The sequence below is a fragment of the Loxodonta africana genome, chromosome 14 (genome assembly GCF_030014295.1).
Source record: "Loxodonta africana isolate mLoxAfr1 chromosome 14, mLoxAfr1.hap2, whole genome shotgun sequence".
NCBI lineage: Eukaryota > Metazoa > Chordata > Mammalia > Proboscidea > Elephantidae > Loxodonta > Loxodonta africana.
In genome coordinates, this window is record NC_087355.1 from 17,759,882 (window position 1) to 17,782,996 (window position 23,115).

The following is a 23,115-nucleotide window of genomic DNA, read 5'->3' on the forward strand; positions in this document are numbered from 1 at the left end:
GAAAAAGATATAAATTACCCTTCATCCTACCACACTAGCAAACTGGTCGCTTGACAAGGTTTGGTAATTTTAAATGGAACTTTCTCCATGCGCTTCCTCTTCACCCAACCCATGCCTTATGCTAATTCCCAGTCAGCCTTCACATTGAGATAGAAACACCCCTTCTCAACTCAGGTAGGTCTCCTTGTCATAGCTCTTAGGTCACCTTGAGCTTCTTTTACTACATAACTTCCTCTTACCAGAATGTAAGCTCCATGGGGGCGAAGAATTTGTCCATTTTGTTTACCACTCCACTCCAAATGCGTAGAACAATGCCTTGGCCCTATTAGCAATGCAATCATTATTTGTTGCCTGAGCGCAGAGTCCGTGGAGGAATTCATTACACGCTCACTGTGTGTTCAGTATTTTGCAGGAAAGCAGGATCCACATTTGTTCCATTTACTGTGGTGGCCCCAGTGCCCTGCGCAGTGCTTGGCATCTGTAGGAGCTTCTTGTTTGTTGAAAGAGTGACTGAATTCAGATGGGAGGGAGGAGTGCCCTATCTTGTGTATGAGCACAGAGCAACATTTTCAGTTAGGCACAGTCTGTCTTTACAGTCCTGTAGACTGCATCTCTTCTTCTCCTGTTTGCTTTGGGACTTCCTTCCTCCTGCATTTCCAGTCTTGGTCCTGTTGCAGGGCTGTGAACTCTAGTCAGCCATCATCTAATAGGAGTTTAGTTACTTTATCTTCACTTAGGATGTCCGTGTCTGCATTCTGTTAGGGAACTCTAGAAGACCAAAAATATGACTCACGGAAACAAACCTCAAACGGTACAATTTAATCTGCAAAAGGGTAGACGGGCATTTATTTTGGGGACAAAGAGTCTATCTGCTTTCCTTTAAGCAGCTGACTTCTCCACTAACTCAGAAGGGGGTATCTGACTCTGCTAACATACCAGGCCAGCAATCATAGAAAAGCCAAAGTGTAGGGCTGGAAGGGACTCTGAGAGGTCATTTGACCCATCTGTCAGCCCTTGGGCAAGGATATATCTAGGACTACATGAAGCTGTCCCCAGTAGAGGAGTCTAAACCACATCTTTTAAGTCTCCGGAAGAGGAATGCTGACACCACTCTAATTTAACTAATATCCCCACTTAGCGAGCTTGTCCGACATTTTTCTTAAATCCTTATGCAGTAGCATAGTTTCATTTTTTCTTGTTCTGCTCTTCAGTGGGAAATGGCTAGTTTCCTGCCTTTGTGAGACGAGGCACTTTGGCATTTTTCATTTTTCTTTATATATTTTCCAATCCCTTAATCATCTTCGGCACTTGCCTCTAAGCTCATTAAAGAGACAGGTTTTTACATTAAAGGTAATGGTTTGCTGCCTTCCCTTAATGCCAGTGGAGATGAGAAAATAGTGCTGTATTCAGAGGGTAGAAAACTACAGTATCTAAAATAATATGAATTACTACCGTGGAGATGTCTATGAGCAGTATTCTCTGGGATACATGGGAGAATCAGAATCCTCATCCCACAGAAAAGAGTAGCTACCCCATTGGAAAGCTCCATGGAAGTGACCTATCCTACAGTGTGACCTGGAGAAGGCTTCCAAGGAAGCTAACGTATCATCAGAGAGCAGTTGGCCTTTAGGACAACCAACAAAAGAGTCTGCCAAATTAAGAACTGTATTTTTGTTATGATATTAGGAAAGTAGATTAAAATGAAGAGACAGTTTTTCTCAAGTAATATTTTGGGGAAAGGGTACTTGGATGAGTAACATGGATATTTCAGTCTGGGTGGCAGGCAAATGCCTATATCTAATTACTAGTTACTGTTGAGTAGATTCCAACTCATGGTGACCCGATGTGTGTCAGAGTAGAACTGTACTCCATAGAGTTTTCTGTTTTGTTTTTTTTTTTTTTTTATTTATTTTGTTGTTGAGAATATACACAGCAAACCATATACCAATTTGCAGTTTCTACATATAGCATTTAGTGGCACTGATTACATTCTGCGAATTGTACAACCATTCTCACCCTCCTTTTCTAAATTTTTCATCCCCCTTAACATAAATTCACTGCCCTCTAAGGTTCTTATCTTTCAAGTTGCTGTTGTTGATTTGACCCCATATAGATAGTCCTTAAAAGAGCATAATCCTCAAGGAAGACTAACCATTGTTCAGTTTTAAGAAGACTTCAGAGGATATTTTTGGTTTAAGGTTTAAAGATTATCTCAAGGCAGTAGTTTCAGGGTTTCATCCAACCTTCCTGGCTCCAGAAAGTCTGGAGTTCATTCAAGGGAATTTGAAATTCTGTTCTGTATTTCCCCTCTTTTGATCAGAATTCTTCCATAGAATCTTTGATCAAAATGTTCAGTAATGGTAGTTGGCACCATCCGGTTTTTCTGGTCTTATGGCAAAGGAGGCAGTTGTTCATGGAGCAATTAGCCACACATTCCATTCCTCCTCCTATTCCTGATGCCCTTCTTCCTCTGTTGCTCTAGGTGAGTAGAGACCAATTGCTGTGCCTTGGATGGCTGCTTGCAAGCTTTTGAGACCCCAGGCATTATGTAACAAATAGGAGGTAGAACAGAATCACTAAATATGTTTTTATGCCAATTAACTGGGATGTCCCATGGAACCGTGACCCTAAATTTGCAAACGAAGATAACAAATCCCATGAGAATTTTGGTTGTATATAAGCAGCCTTAGCAGCTGCTTTTTTTTTTTTTTTGGTCATCATTGTAAATATGTCTATCACACAACTTTTACCAATTCAACTTTTTACAGGTGTATGACTTACTGATAGCAATTACAACAATCAGCTGTGCAACTCTACCTTGATAAATGTGATATTTACATCACTGTTAAACTCCTCCCCCCTTTCCCCTTCCCTCCCATCCTGGTATCCATTAACAAACTTTGTTCTCTATACATTTGCCTTTTCTTGTCTTTTTCTATAAGTGTGGTCATACAATCTTTGTCCCTTTGTGATTGACTTATTTCACTCAGCATGATATCTTCCAGCTTTGTCCATATCGTAGTATGTATCAAGACTTCATTTCTCCTACTGGCTGAGTAGTATTCCAGTGTATGTGCGTACCATATTTTGTTTATCCATTCACCTGCTGATGGGCATTTAGGTTGTTTCCACCTTTTGGCTGCGGTGAATGGAGCCCTGGTGTTACAGTGGTTAAGAGCTACAGCTGCTAACCAAAAGGTCAGCAATTCGAATCCATCAGTCGCTCCTTGGAAACCCTATGGGGCAGTTCTACTCTGTCCTATAGGGTTGCTATGAGTCAGAATCGACTTGATGGCAATGGGTTTTTTTTTTTTTTTTGGTTTGGGTATTGTGAATAGTGCTGCAATGAACACTGATGTACTAGTCTCTGTTTCAGTCTCTGTTTTTAAGTCTTTTGGGTATATACCTAGGAGAATTGCTGGATCATACGGTAGTTCTATTTTGAGTGTTTTGAGGAACCATCACACCATTTTGCACTTCCACCAGCAATTGATCAAGGTTCCAATTTCCCCACATCCCTGCCAATATTTGTGTTTTTTTTTTTTTAATCTTAGTCATCCTTGCAGGAGTGAAATGGTATCTTATTATGGTTTTGATTTGTATCTCTCTGATGGCTAATGACTTTTGAGCATTTTTTCATGTATTTGGTCACCATTTAAATTCCCTCTTTGGTGAAATGTCTGTTTAAGTTTTTTGCCCATTTTATGGTTGGGTTATTTGTCTCTTTGTTACTAAGTTGTTTTGTGTGTGTATACATATATGTATATGTATTGTTTAAATGTTATATCTATATATTTTGGTTATTAGGTTCTTGTTCGATAGATGGTTTCTGAAGATATCCTCCCAGTCGGTAGCTTGTCTTTTCACTTTTTTTGTAAAGTCTTTTGATGAACAAGAGTTTTTAATTTTTATGAGATGGCATTTATTTATTTTGCCTTTTGCTGTTTGTGCTTTTGTTATTGTATTAGATAATCCACTGTTAAAATTTAGGCCTGACAGTATTGCCCCTGCTTTTTCTTCTGAGGATTTTATTGTTTTTGTTTGCACATTTAGGTCCTTAGTCCATTTTGAATTTATTTTTGTGTATGGTGTGAGGCATGGATCCTGTTTAATCTTCCTGCTTGTGGAAATCCAATTTTCCCAGCACCACTTACTGAAGACATTCTTCTTTCCTCATTGAATGAACTTAGCACCCTTGTCAAAAATCAGTTGACCATAGGTGTGTATTTCTGTACTCTTGATTCTATTCCACTGGTCTATGTTATACCAGTACCAGGCTGTTTTGATTATCTTAGCTGTACAGTATGTTTTAAAATCAGGAAGTGTGAGTCTTCCTACTTCATTCTTCTCTTTCAACACTATTTTAGCTATTCAAGGTCTCTTGTCATTCCACATAAAGTTGAGGATTGGTTTTTCTATTTCTGTAGATAAGGGTTTTGGAATTTTGACCAAGATTGCATTGAATCCATAGATTGTTTTGAGTAGTACTGATATCTTAACAATATTAAGTCTTCCAACCCATGAACATGGAACATCTTTCTATTTATTTAAGTCTTCTTTAATCTCTTTCAGATGTGTTTTATAGTTTTCATTGTATAAATCCTTCACATCCCTGGTTGGATTTATTCCTAGGTATTTTATTCTCTGAGATGTTATTGTAAATGGAATTGTGCCCCTCATTTCCCTTTCAGATTTATCACTGCTGGTGTCTCCATAGGGTTTTCAATGACTGGCTTCTCAGAAGTAGATTGCCAAGTTTATCTTCTGAAGTGTCTCTGGGTGGACATAAACCTCCAAACTTTTGGTAAGCAGACAAGCACGTTAACCATTTGCACCACCCAGGGACTCCTCCTCATGTGATTACCGGTCATTTATGCTTAGACCTATGTAAGAGTTGGAGACAGTTTAGGGTAATAGTGAAGAGTATGGACTTTGGAATCAGACAGACCTGGGATGGAATCCCAGCTCTAGCAAACATCGACTGTGTGATTTTTGGTGAGCCTTTAACATTCTGACCCTCAGTTTCCTCATCTGTACATTGAGGATAAATACAAAACTTACTTCACAGTCTTTTCTGGAGGATTAATTGGAATAAATGGAAGTATAATGCAGAGAAGAAGGTCTGGCACATATTAAGAGCACAAAAAAGATATTTGTCATTTTTGTTTTTGAAAAGCATGTGAAAGAAAAAGGAGAAGCACATTTACTTCACCTTTATGGTTTCAATGTAGAATATGGTTAGATTGTCACCTTATTCAGAGAAATTAAAATCTATATATAGATATCCCCTTGTTCTGTTCAAACAACTGCCTCTTGATCTATGTATAAGTTCCTCACGAGCACAATTAAGTGTTCTGGAATTCCCATTTTTCACAATGTTATCCGTAATTTGTTATGATCCACATGGTTGAATGCCTTTCCACAGTCAATAAAACACAGATAAACATCTTTCTGGTATACTTTTTTTTCAGCCATGACCCATCTAACACCAGCAATGATATCCCTTGTTCCACATCCTCTTAAGAATCTGGCTAGAATTTCTGGCAGTACCTTGTTGATGTACTACTGCAGCTGCTTTAGAATGATTTTTAGCAAAATTTTACTTGTGTGTGATACTAATGATAACTGTTTGATAATTTCTGCATTCTGTTGGATCACCTTTCTTGGGAATAGGCATATTTATAGATCTCTTCCAGTTGGTTGGCCAGGTAACCATCTTCCAAATTTTTTGGCACAGATGAGTGAGCACTTCCAGTGTTGCATCTGTTTGTTGAAATATCTCAATTGGTATTCTGTCAATTTTGGGGCCTTGTTTTTCACCAATGCCTTCCGTGTAGCTTAAATAGATCAAGAGGCAGTTGTTTGAACAGAACAAGGGGATACTTCACGGTTTAAAGTCAGGAAAGGTGTATGTCAGGGTTGTATTCTTCCACCATACCTATTCAATCTCTATACTGAGCAAATAATCCAAGAAACTGGACTATATGAAAAAAACAGGGCATCAGGATTGAAGGAAGACTCATTGAAAACCTGCATTATGCAGATGATACAACCTTGCTTGCTGAAAGTGAAGAGGACTTGAAGCACTTACCAATGAAGATCAAAGACCACAGGCTTCAGTATGGATTACCTCAACATAAAGAAAACAAAAACCCTCAGACTGGACCAATAAGTCACATCATGATAAATGGAGAAGAGGTTGAAGTTGTCAAGGATTTCATTTTACTTGGATCCACAATCAACACCCATGGAAGCAGCAGTCAAGAAATCAAAAGATGCATTGCACTGGGCCAATCTGCTGCAAAGGACCTCTTTAAAGTGTTGAAAAGTAAAGATGTCACCTTGGACACTAAAGTGTGTCTGATCCAAGCCATGGTGTTTTTAATTGCCTTATATGCATGCAAAAGCTGGACAATGAATAAGGAAGACCAAAAAAGAGTTGATGCATTTGAATTATGGTACTGGAGAAGAATATTGAATATACCATGGACTGCCAAAAGAATGAACAAATCTCTCTTGCAAGAAGTACAATTAGAATGCTCCTTAGAAGCAAGAATGGAGAGACTACGTCTCATATACTGTGGACGTGTTATCAGGAGGGATCAGTCCCTGGAGAAGGACATCATGCTTGGTAAAGTGCAGGGTCAGCAAATAAGAGGAAGATCCTCAATGAGATGGATTGACACAGTGGCTGCAACAATGGGTTCAAGCATAACAATGATTATGAGGATGATGCAGGACCGGGCAGTTTTTCTTTCTGTTGTACATAGGGTCACTGTAAGTTGGAACTGACTGATGGCACCAAACAACAACATATAGATATAAGAGGACACTATAAACCAAGAATATGAACAAAGCTGGGTTTTTCCTAGGACAAAGGCAAATAGCTGGGCTTGTAGGCATTACGGAGCAGGGGCTAATTAGGCTCTGGCACCAGATTCCCTAGGATCAAATTCAGGCTCCCCCATTTAGCATCTGTGTGATTTTGGGTAGATTCCTTAACCTTTCTGGGCTTTATTTTCTTCATCTGTACAATTAAGATGATAACTGCATAATTACCTCCTCCTAGTTGACCAGTATCTGATCAATGTTAGTGGTGGTGGTTATTATTGAGATTATAGATATTATAGAAAATGCGCTGGTTAAGAGCATGGCTTCTAGAACCAGAGAGCCTGGGTTTGAATCCTGTTCAGTCACTTACTAGCTGTGTTACTTTGGGTAATTTAGCTCTCTGTGCTTCAGTTTCCTCATGTATAAAATGGGGTCGTTAACAGTACATTTCATAGAGTTATTGTGAGGGTTAATTCATACATATAGAGTGCTTAAAAGGGTGCGTGGTGACTAGGAAGCATTTGTTAATGATAAATGATTCAAAATGCAAAATAATTTCTTTGCAGCTTTAAAGGACTCATAATTCAGTCTGGCGCTAAGTTCTTGGCTGTTCTAATGCTTGTGCTGTGGTTACTTATTGGCCTGGCAAAGTCCACCTAACTATCCTTAGTGCTGATTACACAGCTGGCCCAGGTGTCCCTGGAGGGGCTATCTCTGTACTCCCGCAGCCTGAGGGTGTGCCCTATATGTGGAAGAAATTTTAGGTGTTTCTTCAGCTCGGTAACAGATGGCCTGCCTCCCAGCACAGAAGATGACAGCTCTGCTTTGTTTTTATTTTTTTTGTTGGTTTGGAAACATGTTAGTTAGGCGGGACATTTATGTCCCACCCGAAGGGTTATTTCTTGCCATCAAGTTTGCAGTCAACGAGGGTTTAATTCAATTTACATAATCATATTAATTCACGGATTAATATGTGTAACATGCTTATGAAAAGTGTCCTCTCTTATTTGCCCTTAAAGTTGTCTTTTCTGCCTGGAACCATTTAGTCTTCCTGAATTTTGTTTTAGGATCTTTGTCTGTGATCTCTGAAAAGCTTCTCAGGTCACCAGCTTTAGGTCAAGTACCTGTTATCTGCTTTCATAGAATTGTGTTTCTTTCTTGCACAGCCTTTACAATTTTTAATTATATAGAATTATATTTCATTATCATTATATCTATCTTCCCCATTATCTCTATGAAAGTAGAGTCTATGAGATATTTTTTTCATCATCCTTATATCCCTGTTACTTACAACCAGGTCTGGCACATACCAAAACTCACTGCTGTCAAGTCAGTTCTGTCTCATAGCAACCCTCTAGGACAGAGTAGAATTGCCCCATAATGTTTCTGAGGCTGTAAATCTTTATGGAAGCAGACTGCCACATCTTTCTCCTGCAGAGCAGCTGGAGGGTTCAAACCACTGACCTTTGGTTAGCAGCCGAATGCTTAACTACTGCACCACCAGGGCTCCTTGCCTGACACATAATAGGCACTAAATAATTTTTTTGTTGATGAACTAAATGAAACTACCCATTTATCTTTTTCCTTTCTTCAAATGCCTACTTGCTCCAAGGGCATCTCTGGATTCCTAATCTAGTTCTCTTTACCAAAAAATTGAGAAGGTGATTCACCGAACTTTGTCCACTCAACGTACTTCTCAACTCAAAAGTCCTAATTTTGAATTTTTACTACTCTTAGGTGTAATTTTAGACTTCACTCCTTCTTAGAGCACAGTATTGCATCCTTTTCTGATACCTTAATGGCCACTTCAATTCCACAGTTAAAAATGCTTATTTTATTTATTTATTTATTTTGCTGTATTATTTGTTCTTGCACTACTTCTTATGACTTGTCAACATTTCAAATATCTGTGGGCTGCTGGAAGGGAAGCTGGGCCAGAGATTATGGTCTTCTGTAAACCAAAGACATGTGATAGGTGGTTAAAATTCTGTGGCTAATTTTACTTGGCCCTTATCCTCTTTCTCCAAGCACAGAGGCATTTTACAAGTTATCATTTCCCTAAGTATAGCTCAAATTCCAACAAGGACTCCAGAGATTTAGGCAACTACCTCTCTTCTGGTTTGGCCATTGGACAAAGATGAAAATATATTACCTAACAACTAATTAGGGATTAAAATAATCATGCAAATTAGTGAGGGCCCAAGAGTGGAATAAAATTAGATCAGTCCAAATGAAAGCATTGCTTAGAAATGTAAATTTTAACATACGGTGAAACCTGTGAAAGCCAGAGCTCGATGGGACTGCTTTGTCTTTCTGGGTGTCACTGGTTTTCTGCCTTTGACAGGGTGCAATATTACCACTTTTCTAACACTGTCTATTAGTGGAAAATATTTAAGTTTTCCCTCTCTGACAGGTTTTCGGTTTACACAGGTTCTGGCTTTTGCAGGTTTTACTGTAATAGAAATTAACACTACTCACTTGAGTACTAGTCATCAAGCAATCATTATTATTATGACATTAAGGCGGGAAGGCTTGGTACAGCTTTGTTTAAGCACCCAAGTTTTTCCCATACTTGTTTTCAAGGCTGAATGCTGATTGCCATAATTGGATAGTAACTCTCATTTATCAAAAACAAAGTACACATGTTGGAAAAGGGAAATGATTCATAACATTCCCCTGAACTATTAATTGGTACATTCATCAATGTGTAAGAATTGTTGAAGTCCCTCAGTCATGAAGTCATGAAGACCCTCATGACATATTGTAAAAAAAAAAACCTATAACCTATTGCCATTGAGTGGATTCATACTCATAATGACCCTATAGGAGACAGTAGAACTGCCTCATAGGGTTTCCAAGGAGTAGGTGGTAGATTTGAATTGTCAGCCTTTTGGTTAGCAGCCAATCTCTTAACCACTATGCCACCAGGGCTCCGATAGGGTGCCACCAGGGCTAATGACATACCAGTAGACAAAAAAAGTTAGATTTTTGGCTCTTTCATCTAAGAGTTAATACCATCTTACTCCTGCCCTGAAGTGAGCATGTGAAGGCTTACAAGTACTAAGAAGACAAACCTACTCTAGAGGCCCAGAAAGCCTAGTCACCACTCAGGAAACTTACTCATTAGATGCAGGAAGCGAAGTTTCACTGTTTTGCTAGCTTAAACAACATAACCGTATACCTGAGAGCTCAGTTAGCATTTAATGTGGCTTAGCCCACTCTGTAGCAGAATGAACAGAAAGAATCAGATATAACTTGGCGCATCACCTAGATCCCTGTTAACAAATACATTTGGGATAAGAGTCCCTGGGCTACATCTCATCAAGTAATAGATTTCCCTCCACCCTCTATTGATAATTTATGGTTTTAATGTTGATGACCTCTTCATGATATTTGATAGCTGTATATAGAAGTACTCTTTTTGGTGTTCTAAACAGAAAGTATGATAGTGTATTGTTATTTAAAAATTCTAGTTATTCCTCTGGAGGAGAAATCACTAACTAGATAAGTTTGTTAACAAGTGCTAACTGGTGAAAGGAAAGACAACACACAATATAGGGGAAGTCAGCACAACTTGACCAAGGCAAAGCCATAGAAGCTTCCTAGACACATCCAAACACTTTGAGGGACTCAGTTACTGGGGCTGAGGGCTGGGGACATCTAGGTCAATTGCTATAACATAGTTCATAAAGAAAATGTTCTATATCCTACTTCGGTGAGTAGCTTCTGGGATATTAAAAGCTTTTGAGCGGCCATCTAAGATACATCTATCGATCTCATCCCAGCTGGGGCAAAGGAGAATGAAGGAAACCAAAGACACAAGGAAAATATTAGTTCAATGGACTAATGGATCACATGAACCACAGCCTCTATCAGTCTGAGCCCAGAAGAACTAGATGGTGCCCAGTACCACAGCCAACCTCTCTGACAGGAATCACAATAGAGGGTCCCAGGTAGAGTGAGAGAAAAATGTAGAATGAAATTCAAATTCACAAAAAAGACCAGACTTATGGTTCTGACAGAGACTGGAGGAACCCCTGAGACATGGCCCTCAGAACCCTGCTAATCAGAACTGAAGTCACTCCCAAAGTTCACCTTTCTGCCAAAGATTAGACAAGCCTATAAAACAAGCAACACATGTGAGGAACGTCTGTCTTAGTTCAATCAAGTATAGGAGACCTAATGGGCAACACTTGCCCAAAAGCAAAGACGAGAAGGTAGGAAGGGACATGGAATCTGGATGACTGGACACCAAGACCCTGGGGTGTAAAGGCAAATCGGGAGAGTCCTGACACACTGCAGGGACTGCAATTAATATCACAAAATGATTTGTGTATAAATTTTTGAATGAGAAGCTAATTTGTGCTGTAAACTTTCACCTAAAACACAATAAAAAAAAAAAAGAATCATGGCTCTTTTCTGGAGTTTGATACTAAGTAAAAATCAGTTCAGATTTTCTTATGCATTTCCTTTCTCAGATGCTGGCTCAAGAACTTGTCTATATATTAATGAAAGAATCAAACAAAACTCCTTATTTGGTTGAGTAAAATAAATTCCCAATTTGGGAAATATGAGAAATGGCTTCTTCCTGGTTCTATCTAAACTTGGATATTTTATGTCTCAGACCCTTAATTTTCTTAGTTACAAAATGAAGGGGTTGAGCTACATGATTTCCAAGCATCCCTTAAGCTCTATAATCTGCCAGACTCGATGTACTTTTTTGAGTATAAAAGTTTGCATTTCCCTACAAAAATCTTTCTTAAAAACTTAAGAAACCTGTATTTTTCTTCCTACCCTGAAAGTCAGAAAAAAGACCTTCTCTACAACTTAGCATGAATATCATCTTTCGATGATCAGTTATATTTATATATAGGTCAGTATTGAATATATAAACAACTATTCAATTTTAAAAAATTAATGTCAACCCCCTTCCCTCAAAGTATTTTTCCAAAACAACTGGCAAGTTAAAGTGGAAATTAACACTTGATATTCTTCCATTTTCCTCCACATTGCCTGCTGATATAAAAGACTAGTGAGGATCCTCTAACAGCTGGATGATCAAGTGACTGGATGATCACTCTTCGAACCACCAGAGTATCTGAAGATTGTTCTCTCAGTTGGCTGTGAGAACACGCTCATTTCCAAAAGTCACAGCTCTGGTAACTACCCCACATTCACTCACTGTTTACTGAGCACCTACAGAGTGTCAGCCATTGAGCTAAGTGCTGAGGATACAGTGATGAATAAAACACAGCTCTGCCCTCATGGATTAAGCACACAATTAAATGCAAAGTGGTTAGTAAAGAAAGAAGACACAGGAGGGCTGCTCAACTACATCTTGGGAAGTAGTTTGGGACAACTATAAGTAGGAGTTACGTAGGCAAACGTGAAGAGGGGATAGGAGTAAGAGGCTTCCATGCAGGGGAGGCTGCAGAACAAAGGTGCGGTAGGGGTGTGGGGAGAGAGAAGAGAGAGCAGGGACATTACAAGAGAGTGCTCGCGGTTTATTTGGAGAATTTCAAGAAAAGAAGAAGGCCTCTTATTTTTCCCTATTTTTTTTTTTTTTAACTGTGCTTTAAACCCAGTGCTGTCAAGTAGATTCTGACTCATAGCGACCCTATAGGACAGAGTAGAACTGCCCCATAGAGTTTCCAAGGAGCGCCTGACGGATTCAAACTGCTGACCCTTTGGTTTGCAGCCATAGCACTTAACCACTACGCCACCAGGGTTTCCAATTGTGCTTTAGGTGTATCAGTTAGTTTCTCATTCAGAAATTGATACACAAATTGTTTCATGACATTGGTTGTAATCTTCACAATGTGTTAGCACTCTCACCACTTCCACTGGGTTCCTGTTTCCAATCGTCCAGTTTTCCTGTCCCTTTGTGTCTTTGCTTTTGGGCAGGTGGTGTCTATTAGGTCTCCTATACTTGTTTGAACTAAGAAGCATGTTCCTCACATGTGTTATTGTTTGTTTTATAGGCTTGTCTAATCTTTGGCTGAAAGGTGAACTTTGGGAGTGGCTTCAGTTCTGAGTCAGCAGGGTGTCCAGGGGCCATGTCTCGGGGGTTCCTCCAGTCTCTGTCAGAGCAGTAAGTCTGGCCTTTTTTTGCAAATTTGAATTTTGTTCTACATTTTTCTCCCACTCTGGGAACTTCTATTGCGATTCCTGTCAGAGAGGTTGGTGGTGGTAGCCAGACACCATCTAGTTCTTCTGGGCTCAGGCTGGTGGAGGCTGTGGGTCATGTGGTGCATTATCAGTCTTTTGGACTAATCTTTTCCCGTGTCCTTGGTTTTCTTCCTTCTCCTTTGCTCCGAATGTAATGGGATCAATAGATGTATATTAGATAGCTGCTCGCAAACTTTTAAGACCCTAGATAATATTCACCAAAGTAGGATGTAGAACATTTTCTTTATGAACTATGTTGACAATTGACCTAGATGTGTCCTGAGACCATGGTCCCTAGCCCTTAGCCCCAGTAACTCTGTCATTCAAGGTGTTTGGATGTGTCTAGGAAGCTTCTATGACTGTGCCAACTTTGTGCTCTATTATATATATATGAATATACATGCTGTACTTATAAATATGCATGTAAAAATATTCACAGCCGAACCTATATATATAATTTTCATGTATTTGTTGGCTGCCTGAATGTCCTCTTTGGTGAAGTGTCTGTTCATGCCCTCTGCCCATTTTGTGATTCAGTTGCTTGTCTTTTTATTGCTGAGTTGCTGAAATTTTCTGTATAGTTTAGAGATTAAACACTTATCAGATACATTGTCAAAGATTTTTTTCCAGCCTGTAGGTTAGCCTCTTACTCTCTTGGAAAAGTCTTTTGATGAGAGTATTTAATTTTTAAGAGGTCCCATTTTTTTTATTTATCTAGTTTATCTTCCAGAGTTTATGCTTGATTTTCTATTTATGCCATAACTTAGGGCCCCTAGCATTGTCCCTATATTTTCCTTCATGAACTACATAGTTATAGGTTTTATTAGGTCTTTGATCCATTTTGAGCTAGTTTTTTTTTTTTTTTTAATGGGGTGACTATGGACCCTGTTCCATTTTTTTTTCTTTTTTTTTTAATAACTTTTATTAAGCTTCAAGTGAACGTTTACAAATCCAGTCTGTCACATATAAGTTTACATACATCTCGTTCCCTACTCCCACTTGCTCTCCCCTTCTTGAGTCAGCCCTTTCAGTCTCTCCTTTCTTGACAATTTTGCCGGCTTCCCTCTCTCTCTATCCTCCCATCCCCCCTCCAGACAAGAGTTGCCAACACAATCTCAAGTGTCCACCTGATATAATTAGCTCACTCTTCATCAGCGTCTCTCTCCCACCCTCTGACCAGTCCCTTTCATGTCTGATGAGTTGTCTTCGGGGATGGTTCCTGTCCTGTGCCGACAGAAGGTCTGGGGAGCATGGCCGCCGGGATTCCTCTAGTCTCAGTCAGACCATTAAGTATGGTCTTTTTATGAGAATTTGGGGTCTGTATCCCACTGATCTCCTCCTCCCTCAGGGGTCCTCTGCTGTGCTCCCTGTCAGGGCAGTCATCGATTGTGGCCGGGCACCAACTAGTTCTTCTGGTCTCAGGATGATGTAGGTCTCTGGTTCATGTGGCCCTTTCTGTCTCTTGGGCTCTTAGTTGTCATGTGGCCTTGGTGTTCTTCATTTTCCTTTGCTCCAGGTGGGTTGAGACCAATTGATGCATCTTAGATGGCTGCTTGTTAGCATTTAAGACCCCAGACGCCACATTTCAAAGTGGGATGCAGAATGATTTCATAATAGAATTATTTTGCCAATTGACTTAGAAGTCCCCGCAAACCATGTTCCCCAGACCCCCGCGTTTGCTCCGCTGACCTTTGAAGCATTCATTTTATCCCGGAACTTCTCTGCTTTTGGTCCAGTCCAATTGAGCTGACCTTCCATGTATTGAGTGTTGTCTTTCCCTTCACCTAAAGCAGTTCTTATCTACTGATTAATCGATAAAAAAACCCTCTCCCACCATCCCTCCCTCCCCGCCTCGTAACCACAAAAGTATGTGTTCTTCTCAGGTTTACTATTTCTCAAGATCTTATAATAGTGGTCTTATACAATATTTGTCCTTTTGCCTCTGACTCATTTCGCTCAGCATAAGGCCTTCCAGTTTCCTCCATGTTATGAAATGTTTCACAGATTCGTCACTGTTCTTTATCGATGCGTAGTATTCCATTGTGTGAATATACCACAATTTATTTACCCATTCATCCGTTGATGGACACCTTGGTTGCTTCCAACTTTTTGCTATTGTAAACAGAGCTGCAATAAACATGGGTGTGCATATATCTGTTTGTATGAAGGCTCTTGTATCTCTAGGGTATATTCCCAGGAGTGGGATTTCTGGGTTGTATGGTAGTTCTATTTCTAACTGTTTAAGATAACGCCAGATAGCCTGTTCCATTTTTTGCAAATGGATATTCAGTTTGTTGAAGAGACTATCTCTTCCTGATTTAATGGACTTCGACCCTTTGTTGAAGATCAGCTGTCCATATGTGGATGGATTTACTTCTGGGTTCTCAGTTCTGTTCCATTTTTCTGTATGTCTGTTTTGACTACCGTGGCTGTGTAGTAGATTCTGAGATTGGGGAGTGTAAGACCTCCTACTTTGTTCTTCTTTATCAGTAATGCTTTGCTTATCTAGGCCTCTTTCCTTATGAAGTTGGTGATTAGTTTTTCTATCTCATTAAAGAATGTTGTTGGAATTTGGATTGGGATTGCATTGTATCTATAGATTGCTTTGGGTAGTATTGACATTTTCACAATGTAAAGTCTTCCCATCCACGAGTGTGGTATGTTTTTCTATTTATGAAGATCTCTTTTGGTTTCTTGAAGCTGTGTTTTTTTTTTTTTTTTTTTTTTGTATAAGTCTTTTAGTCCCTAGTTAGGTTTATTCCTAAGTATTTAATCTTTTGAGTGGATGTTGTAAATGGTATTGTTTTCCTGATTTCCTTTTCAGAGGTCTCTTTGTTAGTGTAGAGGAATCCAACTGGCTTTTGTATGTGGCTCTTGTACCCTACCACTTTGCTGGATCCTTCTATTAATTCCAGTAGCTTCCTTGTGGATTCTCTGGAATTTTCTAGGTACTGGATCATGTCACCTGCAAATACAGTTTTACTTCTTCCTTACCGATTCAGATGCCCTTTATTTCCCTTCCTTGTCTTATTGCTCTAGCTAGGACTACCAGTACAATGTTAAGTGGGAGTAGTGATAAAGGGCATTCTTGTCTAGTTCCTGGTTTCTCTCATTGAAAATAATATTGGCTGTTGGTTTTGTGTATATGCCCTTAATTATGTTGAGGGATTTCCCTTCTATTCCTATTTTGGTGAGAGTTTTTATCAGGAATGCGTGTTAGACTTTAGGAAATGCCTTTCTACATGGATTGAGATGGTCATGTGATTATTTTCCTTTGTTTTATTTATGTGGTAGATTACATTGATTGATTTTCTAATGTTGAATCATCTTTGCATACCTATGTGAATCCCACTTGGTCATGATGTGTTATTTTTTTGATATGCTGTTGGATTCTATTGGCTAGAATTTTGTTGAGAATTTTTGCATCAATGTTCATGACAGATATTGGTCTATAATTTTTTTTAATGGTGTCTTTGCCTGGGTTTGGTATTAGAGTTATACTGGCTTCATAGAAGGAATTTGGGAGTATTCCTTCCTTTTCTATGTCCTGGAATAGTTTGAGTAGTATTGGTGCCAACTCTTCACTGAATGTTTGGTAGAATTCTTCAGTGAAGCTGTCCAGGCCAGGCTTTTTTTTTTTTTTTTAATGGCTTCTTCAGTTTCTTCTTTTGTTATGGGTCTGTTCAGATTTTCTACCTCAGTTTGTATTAGCTCAGGTAGGCAATGTGTTTCTAGGCATTCGTCCTTTTTCTCTTGGCTTTCAAATTTGTTGGAGTATAATTTTTCATAGTATTCTGTTATGATCATTTTTATTTCAGTTGGTTCTGTTGTAATGTTCCTCATCTAATTTCTTATTTTCGTTATTTGCATCTTCCCATTTTTTTTCCTTTGTCAGTTCAGCCAGTGGCTTGTTGATTTTATTGATCCTTTCAGAGAATCAGCTTCTAGTCTTGTTGTTTCAATTGTTTTTCTGTTTTATTTATTTCTGCTGTAATCTTTATTATTTCCTTTCTTCTGGTGGCTGTGGGCTTCTTTTGCTGCTCTTTTTCTATATGTTTGAGTTGTGGGTTAAGGTATTGATTTTGCCCCTTTCTCCTTTTTTGATGTGTACATTTATTGCCATAAATTGGCCCGAGTGCTGCTTTTGCTGTGTCCCAAGGGTTTTGGTATGTTGCATTTTCATTCTTGTTTGAGTCTAGAAATTTTTAAATTTTATTTTTGTTGTTAGGTGCCACTGAGTCAGTTCTAACTCATAGCGATGCTATGTACAACAGAATGAAACACTGCCTGGTCCTGCACCACCCTCCCAGTTGTTGCTATGTTTGAGTCCATTGTTGCAGCCACTGTGTCAATCCATCTCGTTGAGGGTCTTCCACTTTTTCACTGACCCTCTACCTTACGAAGCATGATGTCCTTCTCCAGGGACTGGTCCCTCTTGATAACATGTCCAAAGTACGTGAGATGAAGTCTTGCCATCCTTGCTTCCAAGGGGCACACTGGCTGTACTTCTTCCAAAACACACTTGTTCATTCTCTGGCAGTCTACGATATATTAAATCTTCTTTGCCATCACCATAATTAAAGGGCATCAATTCTTCTTTGGTCTTCCTTACTCATTGCCCAGCTTTTGCATGCATATGAGGTGACTGAAAATAACATGGCTTGGGTCAGCCACACCTTAGACCTCAAAGTGACATCTTTGCTTTTCAATAGTTTAAAGGTTTGATTTCATTTTTAATTTCTTCTGTTACACAGTGGTTTTTAAGCATGGTGTTTTTCAGTTTCTAAGTTGTTGCTGCTGGTGTTAGGTTTTGTCGAGTCAGTTCCAACTCACAGTGGCCCTATACAAAACAGAACGAAACACTGCCCAGTACTGTGCCATCCTCACAATTGTTGCTTTGCTCGAGCCCATTGTTGCAGCCACTGTGTCGATCCATATCATTGAGGGTCTTCCTCTTTTTTGTTAGACCTCTACCAAGCATGATGTTCTTCTCCAAGGACTGATCCCTCCTGACAACATGTATGTGAGACGTAGTCTCACCATTCTTGCTTCTAAGGAGCATTCTGGCTGTCCTTCTTCCAAGACAGATTGTTTGTTGACAGTTCATGGTATATTCGATATTCTTTTCCAACACCACAATTCAAAGGTATCAGTTCTTCTTCAGTCTTCCTCACTCATTGCCCAGGTTTTGCATGCATGTGAGGTGATTGAAAACACCATGGCTTGGGTCAGGCACACCTTAGTGCTCAAAGTGATATCTTTGCTTTTCAACACTTTAAAGAGGTCTTTTGCAGCAGATTTGCCCAATGCAATGTGTCTTTTGATTTCTTGACTGCTGCTTCCATGGGTGTTGATTGTGGATCCAAGTAAAATGAAATCCTTGACAATACCAATCTTTTTTCCATTTATCATGATGTTGCTTTATTGATCTAGTTTCCAAGTAGTTGATTTTATTTTCTCTTGTTCTCCCTGTTACTGATTTCTAATTTTATACTGCTGTGATCTGAGAAGGTGTTTTGTATTATTTTGATATTTTTGAATTTATTGAGGCTTTCTTTGTGGCCTAGGATATGGTCTATTCTAGAGAATGATCCATGTGCCCAGGAGAAGAATGTGTACTGCGCTACTGTTCGTGGAGTGCTCTGTATATTTCTGTGACTTTAGGTTGATTGATTGTGTTATTTACATCTTTTGTACTTTGTTGAGTTTCTTTCTAGTTGTTCTGTCCATTGTAGAAAGTGGTGTGTTAAAGTCTCCTGCTATGATTGTGTAACTACTTCACTTTTCACTTCTACTAGGGTTTGTTTTATGTATTTTGGAGCTCTGTCATTGGGTGTGTAGATATTTATTACAGTTACATCCTCTTGGTGGATTGATCCCTTAATCATTTTTTAATGTCTTTCCTTGTCTCTTATGATGGAGTTTAATTTAAAGCCTATTTTATCAGGAATTAATATTTTCACTCCTGCTCTTTTTTGGTTACTGTTTGCTTGAAAAAATTTTTCCATCCTTTGATTTTAACCTCTTTATGCCTTTGTGTGAAACATGTGTCTCTTGTAGGCAACATATTGATGGGTCATGCTTTTTTAACCATTCTGCCACACTCTGTCTCTTGACTGGTGCATTTAAATTGTTTACATTCAGTGTGATTATTGATATATATGAATTTACTGATGTCATTTTGTTACACTTTTCTTTTTTTGTGGTGTTGACAGTTTTTTTGTTCCACTTAATTTTCCATGCTGAGTTTTTTTGCTCATGGATTGTCTTTTTATTTCCTTTGTTTTTGTCGATTTTGTGTTTGGTAGGTCTTGTTGATTTTCTTATTCTTCATTTTGGTGCGTAGGTTTGTTAATTTTCTTTGTGGTTACTGTGAAGTTTACCCTTATCATCCTATGTTTAAAGCATTCTCCTTTTTGTTTTGAAGTTGTCATTGACTTCAGATTGACATCTCTGGTTCTCTGTCTCGGTTCTGTAGCTCTATTTTACTTTTGAGATTTCTCTATCTGGGTTGGCATCTTAGTGATGCCATCATCTGACTTGCTGTCAGGTTGTTGTCTGCTGTCATTGATTCTCTCTATCCAAAGGAATCCTTTAATATTTCTTGTAAGGATAGCCCAGTTTTTACAGATTCTCTTAATTTCTGTTTATCTGGGAGTGTCCTAATTTTGCCATTGTATTTGAGAGACGATTTTGCTAGGTATATGATTCTTGGTTGGCAATTCTTTTCTTTCAGGGTTTTATATTTGTTATCCCATTGCTTTCTTGCCTGCATGGTCTCTGCTGAGAAATTAGAGCTTAGTCTTATTCAAGTCCATTTTGTGATATTTCATTTTTCCTGAGCTGCAGTCTGAATTCTTTCTTTATCTTTGGACTTTGACAGTTTGATTATATGTCTTGGTGACTTTCTTTTGGGGTCTATCCTGTATGGGGTTCATTAAGCTTCTTGATTGGAAATCTCATCTTTCTTGATATTGGGGAAGGTTTTTTGTTGTTGTTGTTGTTTTTTCGATGAAGGTTTACAGAACAAATTGTCTTCTCATTAAACAGTTAGACCACATATTGTTTTATGACATTGGTTAACCCCACGACATGTCAACACTCTCCCTTCTTGACCTTGGGCTCCTATTAACAGCTTTCCTGTCCCATTCTGCCTTCCAGTCCTTGCCCCTGGGCTGGTGTGCCCCTTTAGTGTCATTTTGTTTTATGGGCCTGCCTAATCTTTGGCTGAAGAGTGACTCTCAGGAATGACTTCATTACTGAGCTAAAAGGGTATCTGGGGGGCCATGCTCTCAGGTTTTCTCTAGTCTCTGTGAGGCCAGTAAGTCTGGTCTTTTTTTGTGGGACAGAATTTTGTTCTATATTTTTCCCCAGCTCTGTCTGGGACCCTCTATTGTGATCCCTGTCTGAGCACTCAGTGGTGGTAGCTGGGCACCATCTAGTTGTACTGGACTCAGTCTGGTGGAGGTCATGGTAGATGTGGCCCATTAGTCCTTTGGAGTAATCTTTCCCTTGTGTCTTTAGTTTTCTTCATTCTTCCTTGCTCCCATAGGGGTGAGACCAGTGGAGTATCTTAGATAGCCACTCACAGGCTTTGAAGACCCCAGATGCTACTCACCAAAGTAGAATGTAGAACATTTTCTTTATAAACTATGTTATGCCAATTGAGCTTGGTGTTCCCTGAGACCATGGTCCCCACAGCCCTCAGCCCAGCAATTCAGTCCCTCAGGGATTTTGGATATGTCTATGTAGCTTCCATGACCTTGCCTTGTACAAGCTGTGTGGCTTCCAATATTGGGGAAGTTTTAAGATGAAGTTCTCTTATCCGATGTCCACTTAATGGATTCTGACTTAACTAAAACTCTTCTCTACTGACAGGCCTTTCTGTTTCAGGCTGTTAGGATAAATATATTGCCATACCACCACACAAAATCACCTCCAAAATAACTAAGCCATTTCCAGGTTCCTGACCCAGAAAAACTGTGAGATAATAAAGGTAGTTGTTTTAAGCTGCTAAATTTTGGGACAATTCATTATGCAGCAATAGATAACTAATACCTTAAACCAAGAAACAAACCCACTACTATCCAGCCGATTCTGACTCATAGCAACCCCATAGGGCTTCCAAGGCTATAAATTTTATAGAAGCAGACTGCCACATCTTTCTCTTGCTGAGCTGCTGGTGATTTTGTCGACTTTTCGGTTAGCTGTCAGACGCTTTAACCATTGAACCACCAGGGCTCCTATATATACCCTAGGAGGAAAATAACTGGACCCAGAAGAAAGAATTGAGATGGAATATGAAATGGGGAGCAAAGATATTGGTAAACAGTTGAATAAATCTACAAAACACTCATTGCATGAAACAGTGTTGATAACAATGGCTAATGGGGAGGCAGAGATTCAAGGATGAAATAACATGCAAGATGGGAGGGAACCAGTTGGAGGTAAAATATTCTAAGGCATTCTATAATTTAGAAAAAGTAAAGATCAAGTGAAACTTTTAGACTTGGTAAGTCAAATATCCATATCAAATTTTAGACTAATCATTTAAAAGTAAAAATAGAATGTTTAAACTTTCAAACCAGTAGAGAAAAACAGGAAATGTATTCAAGATAATAGAGGGCAGAAAATGAAGAAAAAATCATAAAAAAAAAATAGTATCAAAAATAAATGGATTACACTTTCCACTTAAAAGAGAATATTTTTTGAATAATAAAAATATTCTTGTGATAGACAGTTACAAGAGACACCGAAAATAGAAAGGTTGAAAGTAAAATAACAGAAAAAGACAAACTAGACAAATACTAAAGAAAAAAAAAAAACCTGGTATGGCGGTATTAATAGCAAACAAAATCTTTTCTTTAGGGCAAAACATTCTTATGGATAATATGTTGGGATATATATCCCTGTGTGTATACTGCCACTCATATCTGTAGATATATATAGTGTATGTGGAATGTGTGTGTGTTGTGTACGTGTGTCTGTGTATATACAGGTATACCCTATATACTGATAAAATGATCAATACTTCAGGAAGGTGTGAATACTATATATCTGAATAAATTCAATACAAAAGCATCAAAATATATATGGCAAAAATGAACAGAATCACAATGATTATAAATTATAAACCCTCAATTATATCTCAGTAACTGAAAAATGAAATGGACTTCTTTCTCAAGCACACATAGAATTTTAATAAAAACCTGACCCAATACAAAATAAGTCTAAACAAGTATCAAAGAACTGATGTCGGAGCAAATGTTCTCTGATTATGGTGTAGTTAAATTTAGAAATCAATGATGAAAAAATATATTAAGATATTAACAGACTTTTAAATAACTCACAGGTTAAAGAAGACACTGTAATGAAATTAGAACCAAATCAAAATTAAATACAACATTTAATTTAATTAGAGAAATTTATGGCCTTAAATGCTCATGTTGCTAAGGAATTAAAAAAAAAAATTTAAAGATGGAAAATTGGAGAGTAATATGTCTAACTCAAGAATTAGGACAACAACAACAACAACAAAAAAAACCCAAGCAACAAGAGAGTAACCTACAAAAAAGTAGAAGGCAAGACATAATAAAAGCGAGAGGATAAACTGAAACAATAGAAAATAAAATAACAGCGAGGATCAACAAAACCAAAAATTGGCTTTTGAAAGACATAGAAAATAAAAATAGAATAGAAATATAGAAACACAGAAAAATAGTAAATCCGATTGAAAATCAAACAATGAAGACTCAAATTACCAATATTAGCAATAAGAAAATGATGTAAACTCAGATGAATCAAATTAAAAAAGAGATTATTATAAACGGCCTTCAGCTAATGCATTAGAAAAGTTACATGAAATAGTTTCTAGAAAAACATGTTATCAAAATATAATTTACAAAATTGGCTGAAGAAATAATAAAACCTGAATAGGTTTCTTATTATCAATTAACAAAATTGAATCGTTGTTGTTAGTTGCTGCAGTTAAAAATTTGACCCACTACATCCTGACAAGACAAACAGTATGGGGTTTATCTAACAGACATGCAAAGTACACAGGTAATCCAATCTTATTATAAGTCTTTCAGAGGTTTAAGAAAGAAGAGATACACC

General features: G+C 38.3%; 1 protein-coding gene across 1 annotated transcript in view; it reads right to left on the minus strand.

Moving 5' to 3' along the window:
* CPA6 (carboxypeptidase A6) overlaps positions 1-23,115 on the minus strand; it is a 431,756-nt gene that overhangs the window by 99,421 nt on the left and 309,220 nt on the right. The window lies entirely within an intron of this gene.